The sequence below is a fragment of the Megalobrama amblycephala genome, linkage group LG13 (assembly GCF_018812025.1).
Source record: "Megalobrama amblycephala isolate DHTTF-2021 linkage group LG13, ASM1881202v1, whole genome shotgun sequence".
Lineage (NCBI taxonomy): Eukaryota > Metazoa > Chordata > Actinopteri > Cypriniformes > Xenocyprididae > Megalobrama > Megalobrama amblycephala.
Genome location: NC_063056.1, coordinates 1,510,795 through 1,517,014, shown reverse-complemented (window position 1 = coordinate 1,517,014; position 6,220 = coordinate 1,510,795). Strand labels below are relative to the sequence as shown.

The window sequence follows — 6,220 nt, the reverse complement described above, 5'->3', positions numbered from 1 at the left end:
ACGAATTAGCCACCTCGTAAAATATGTACTTATTGCTGTGAGATCGGGTTGGTTATTTTTAGCTGCTTATTGCACTTAAACAGTTAAAGGTGCCATCGAATGTCTTTTTAAAAGATGTAATATAAGTCTAAGGTGTCCTCTGAATGTGTCTGTGAAGTTTCAGCTCAAAATACCCCATAGATTTTTTTTTATTATTTTTTTTAACTGCCTATTTTGGGGCATCATTAGAAATTCGCCGATTCAGGCTGCGGCCCCTTTAAATGCTCACAGTCTCCGCCCCCTCCCGAGCTCTCGACTCCATCAGTGCATAAACAAAGTTCACACAGCTAATATAACCCTCAAAATGGATCTTTACAAAGTGTTCGTCATGCAACATGTCTAATCGTGTAAGTACAGTGTTTATTTGGATGTTTACATTTGATTCTGAACGAGTTTGATAGTGCTCCGTGGCTAAAGCTAACATTACACACTGTTGGAGAGATTTATAAAGAATGAAGTTGTGTTTATGAATTATACAGACTAGGGCTGCACGATATATCGCATGAGATTGTCACGCGCATTTCGTCAGTAAAGCCGGTTCCCTGATTACCGCTAAATCGACATCACCTGCTTCAAATGGAGCGGCATTTAATACACAGAGCCGTAGATCACTGATAAGCCACGCAATATCGCGTTCATTATCGAAGGCGATTCATCTGCGATATGAACGCGATATTGCGTGGCTTTTCAGTGATCTACGGCTCTGTCTATTAAATGCCGCAACATTTGAAAGCAGGTGATGGCGATTTAGCGGTAATCAGGGAACCGGCTTTACTGACGAAATGCGCGTGACAATCTCATGCGATATATCGTGCAGCCCTAATACAGACTGCAAGTGTTTAATAATGAAAATAGCGACGGCTCTTGTCTCCGTGAATACAGTCAGAAACGATGGTAACTTTAACCACATTTAACAGTACATTAGCAACATGCTAACGAAACATTTAGAAAGACAATTTACAAATATCACTAAAAATATCATGATATCATGGATCATGTCAGTTATTATTGCTCCATCTGCCATTTTTCGCTATTGTTCCTTGCTTGCTTACCTAGTCTGATGATTCAGCTGTGCACAGATCCAGACGTTAATACTGGCTGCCCTTGTGTAATGCCTTGAACATGGGCTGGCATATGCAAATATTGGGGGTGTACATATTAATGATCCAGACTGTTACGTAACAGTCGGTGTTATGTTGAGATTCGCCTGTTCTTTGGAGGTCTTTTAAACAAATCAAATTTACATAAGAAGGAGGAAACAATGGAGTTTGAAACTCACTGTATGTCATTTCCATGTACTGAACTCTTGTTATTCAACTATGCCGAGATAAATTCAGTTTTCAATTCGATGGCACCTTTAAGTACACTCAAAATAATGTCAAAATGCTGGTCTTGGTGAGTGTTCATGTAAACACAGTCAGTTATGTTTGAAGTGAATGTAAACAGTTGAGAAAGAAAACACATGTGTAACAGTATAATGGATCAGTGCATCAGGTCTTAAATTGACAGCAGCCTAATATACCTGCTGCCAAATTATGAGATGATATTAAAAATATCTATATGGCAGTTTGTCTTCATGGTATCAGTGTCAAAACTGTGGCCAGTGAAAATGCTGAGTGGCTAGTAACTTTGTAAAACCACTAGACACGGTGGCTTGGTGAGCAAAAAAGTTAATGTCAAAATCTGCAATAGTACAAGTGCAACAGTTTATACTCACTCAGACAGACACTCATACAGTGGTCTGTGGGTGTTCAGGTCATTAGATGTCTGTGGGTTAACCGGTTTAATCATGGCTCATGGTCACCATTCTCTCTGTAAGCTTTAGCTCTTTAGCAGCTTACCAAGACCTCTTTTCCAACCCAACTGTCCCTGGTGACAATGAGGGTCCCCCGGGGCCACCTGGAGCATATGGGGCCACCTTACATAATAACTCATCCATTCCTGTGTTTAAGATTCATTTATAGGCACTTTCTACTCAAATGATTGGAAATAAATAAATTACTATGTGATACAGGTTTTTCAAAATCTTAGGAATAACTTTTAGTGGTGCAGTTGTACAAATGTAAGAGCCTAATAGTGTCATCAGTCAAGACAGTTATCATAAAGTCTGGTTAATCTCCATTTCCAGTTGGTTTGAGTAGGTTGTTATGTGCTTTTCTCAGGGAAGTTTGCTAACTTGTGTGGTGGTGCAGATGACTGTAAATGTCTGGTCCAAATAACCCTAAAACATGATGCTTTTTCTCTTGAACATTATCATTGCTTCTCCCACACTAATCCACACACGATGTCTCTAAAAGTTCGGTTCAAATAGAGTGACCTTCTTGTGCATCTTTTTCTCCTTCATAACACACTCGCACTAACTCACACATGTGTTGTGTGGAGACAGATTGGGCCGGGGTGTTTCGGAGGTGATGTTACTCAGATGAGTTTTAATCAGGGAAGGCCTTGTCCTGGACAAATTTGTGGCCCCTCGTCCTAATTCATCTCCCAGACTCCATCCTTGAGTTGTCTCTTGCACTAATGAAAAGGTTCAGTCCAACAGAAGGTCAACAAGAGTCGCCCCATCACTCTCTCTTCTCTTCTCCTCCTCTCTCCTCTCCTCTCTTCTTATTTCTCCATTCTTTTGGTGAAACTGTATTTTCTCATTTCCTACTTTTAACCGCATAATCCCATATTTGATGCTTGTCATGCCATTAAAGCTGTAAACTTGTCATTCCACTCCTGTATGACTTTCTCTCTCGACAGAAGATTCAGGTTGTTTTTTTCTACAGAAAACAAGCATAAAGTGATCAGACTATTCACAGCATTTTTCATACAGTAGCTTTGCATAAAGAACAGACCCAAACTGAAGTCATCCAAATCTCTTCCAAGTTCATAAAATCATTTGCTCCCAAATATTGAATCTCATTGACGCATGTGCATATTCAAACAAACATAACACAGTTTTAAAATGCAAAATCACAAATGAGATTTGACTTGCACGGGCTTGCTGTTAATAATAAATGTTGTTTATAGTAAAGTCCATTAAAATTTATGTTTTCCAATTACTGTACATTTTTATTCCTGTTCTATTCCGAATACTGTGAAATTTAAAGGAATCGTGGTGGAGTGAGGGGAACCAAAACACATGTTTATAGTTTATGACGTATTGCAAACATTTTGTTTTATTTACAGGTATTTTACATTCTGTTTGAAATAATAAAATGTGACAACAAAGTTGTTTTTTGTTTTGTTTTTTTGGGAAATTGTGACCCACTGCAGCTTATAGTTGGACTCGACTTAATGTCTGGAAAATAACTAAATTATGCTAAATTATAAATAAATGCTTAATTATTTTCTGGTAACTAAATTATATCAATTAAATAAATTACTACAACATGGCCACGGTTTACCTGAAAAGAGAGCACAAATTTGTACAAAGTGGCCACAATTTAACTCAAACAAATTTATTAAAAAATTAATAAATAGTGGCCACAAATTCATAACACATAGGAAGGAATTCTTCATTCATAGCCACAATATGTATTTTTCTTCCATGTTTTGTGTGGGGCTCCATAGATTTGAGAGTGGACAGATTTTCAGTAAATAATGACCAAAATTCTCCTCCTCACAAACATATTGAAAATAGCAGATTATTAATTTTGCAATACTTTAAGGTAGTTTTATTATCCATTTTGAATCCTAAACACCCAGTCAATGTTTGCTTTCACTGCACTTTCAATCTGTCTCATATTTGGTGGCGTTTGCATCATTGATTCTGTTACTTTCCTGTGAAGCTGCTTTGACAACAATTTCTATTGTATAAAGCTCTATATAAATGGTAACACTTTAGTTTAGGGTCCAATTCTCACTGTTAACTAGTTGCATATAGGATATTGGCTGTTTATTAGTACTTATAAAGCACATATTAATGCCTTATTCTGCATGACCATATTCTACATCCCACAATCTTACCCAATAAACAAACTTAAAAACTAACTTACTAATTATTAATTAGCAGTAATTAGGAGCTCATTGAAGGAAAGTCATAGTTAATAGTGAGAATTGGACCCTAAACTAAAGTGTGACCAAAATAAAGGTGATCTTGACTTGACTATTGGAAAAAGCAGCTTGAACATTCTTCAGAAAGATGGTTTGGTGCATCATAAGGGTAAATAAAGGCACAAATTTCATTTTTGTATGAACTATTGGCCATGCTTGGTGTAACTGGTATTGAGAAGAGAAGAGAAGAGAAGAGAAGAGAAGAGAAGAGAAGAGAAGAGAAGAGAAGAGAAGAGAAGAGAAGAGAAGAGAAGAGAAGAGAAGAGAAGAGAAGAGAAGAGAAGAGAAGAGAAGAGAAGAGAAGAGAAGAGAGATTTCCCTAGGGTGCAATGCTTGCCTTGATAAACTTCTTAGGGGAGCAATACAGCATCATTGAGGCTTCTCTCTCTCTCTCTCTCTCACACACACACACACCGAGTGGTCAATAAGGCCGTGATGATTGCAGCCCCATCTGTTGCAGGCTAATCAGACTTCAGACCCCCTCTCAGTGAAGTGACTTTATCAATTAGGGGTAATTAGCGGCTGTCAGATTGTGTATGAAGACTGCTGTCAGTGTGTGTGTGTGTAGCATGTGTTTAATTCCTGGATGATTTTCTGAAGAATCTGACAGGATAACGCATTGCTGCTGTGAGAAGATTATATTAGAGATGATATTAGTGGTGTCAGAGCCTCCCCTCCTCAAATTCTTTACTGCCAGTGTGTGTGTGTGTGTGTCCATATGTGTGTGTCTGACCTCCTCTTGACAGTTGCGATACAGATGAAACATTCATCATGTCCTGCATCCGTCACGATGGCTTCAGCGTTTCTGTGAGGAGAGCGGGGACAGGGCCAATGAACACACACATCACTGCAGAATGATGAATCCCTGTATGAAACACACACACACACACACACATGCTGCTGCTGACACAGTTGTTTGGCTCGCTTTAGAGTTTGCAGCTTTAATCAGGAGTAAAATACCAAGCAGAAGAACAATGTGGTGAGTCACACACACACACACACTCATGTACATATATACGTCCATATGCACATTCCAGCAAAAGCAGGAGCTATTGATTCCTGCAGCAGTTGCTGCCGTCACAGGTGTCAGTGATTCACAACTAAAGACAACAGAAGTTTAAGCCCAGGAGTTTTGAACTGTCGACATTAATCTCTGTCATCTTCTTCTGGTTCACCTTGAGTCATGGATTTGGTTTCAGTTTTATTGGCTCTAAAAGTGTTGTGAAGGGCTGCTGACCTTTGACCTGTGAGGTAGGAATAGAGCGTCTGTCAGGGGTCAGGTATCGCAGCTCTATTGTCCCTGTGAGCTGGGTGGACCAACGCTGCAGCGAGTTCAGGCCTCGATATACTCACGGAAAAATTATAATTCGTTCTTCACTTAGGGATGAAAAGAAGTTTGAAATGCATGACCAATTAGCATCCTGACTCCGCCCACATTTAGATGAATATGTAAATATGTGCTTTCCTCTCAATAACAGAATAAACACACAACAGAAACACCAGCGGTGAGAAAACAGCAGTTCAGAAAGCATCGGATCACAGTGATGTGGATGTGTTTGATTCAGACTCCAGTCACGTTTATTTATACAATAGATCACTTTAAAGGGGTCATGAACTGTGTGGTTTTATTATTTTATAATGTTTTCTGCAGTGCACTTATAATGTTGCTATGCTTTTTACATCAAAAATTGTCATAATTTAGAAATAATTTTAGCCTCTGATTTGAACGCTCTATTTTAAGCGATCACAGACATGTTGTTGAGCTCATGAAAGCAGTGATCTCGTCATTGAAACTCAATTTCTGCACACTAACGAATGCTTTCATCGTAACTAAATGCAAATGCGATATAACTAGAGATTCATTGAATAAAATGTGAGTTTTGGCGCGAGTCCAGAACTCAGTCACTGATAAACTTGCTCTGTTTGATTGACAGCTCCAGCGATTGTAAAGGGAGCGTTCTTTGATCGTTTTCTTTATATAATTTAAATATTAAATATTTAAATAAAGCTCAACTGAGACATTCACATTGTTGAAAATAAATAATCATATTCCTAGCATTAGGATCCTTTGAAAGGTAATGTGATTTTAATCCTGTATCGCTCTTCTCTCCTCCTCACCTCACTGACACACCAGTGGGCG

At 38.6% G+C, this 6,220-nt stretch overlaps 1 long non-coding RNA gene across 1 annotated transcript; it reads right to left on the bottom strand.

Annotated features, from left to right (window-relative positions):
• Nucleotides 1-2,681: 2,681 nt before the first annotated feature.
• On the bottom strand, nucleotides 2,682-4,947 carry LOC125243310. The gene is made up of 2 exons (XR_007179018.1): nucleotides 4,814-4,947; nucleotides 2,682-2,804 (listed from the first exon to the last, which is right to left on the bottom strand). It is a non-coding gene; the product is annotated as an uncharacterized LOC125243310 (long non-coding RNA).
• Nucleotides 4,948-6,220: the final 1,273 nt, after the last annotated feature.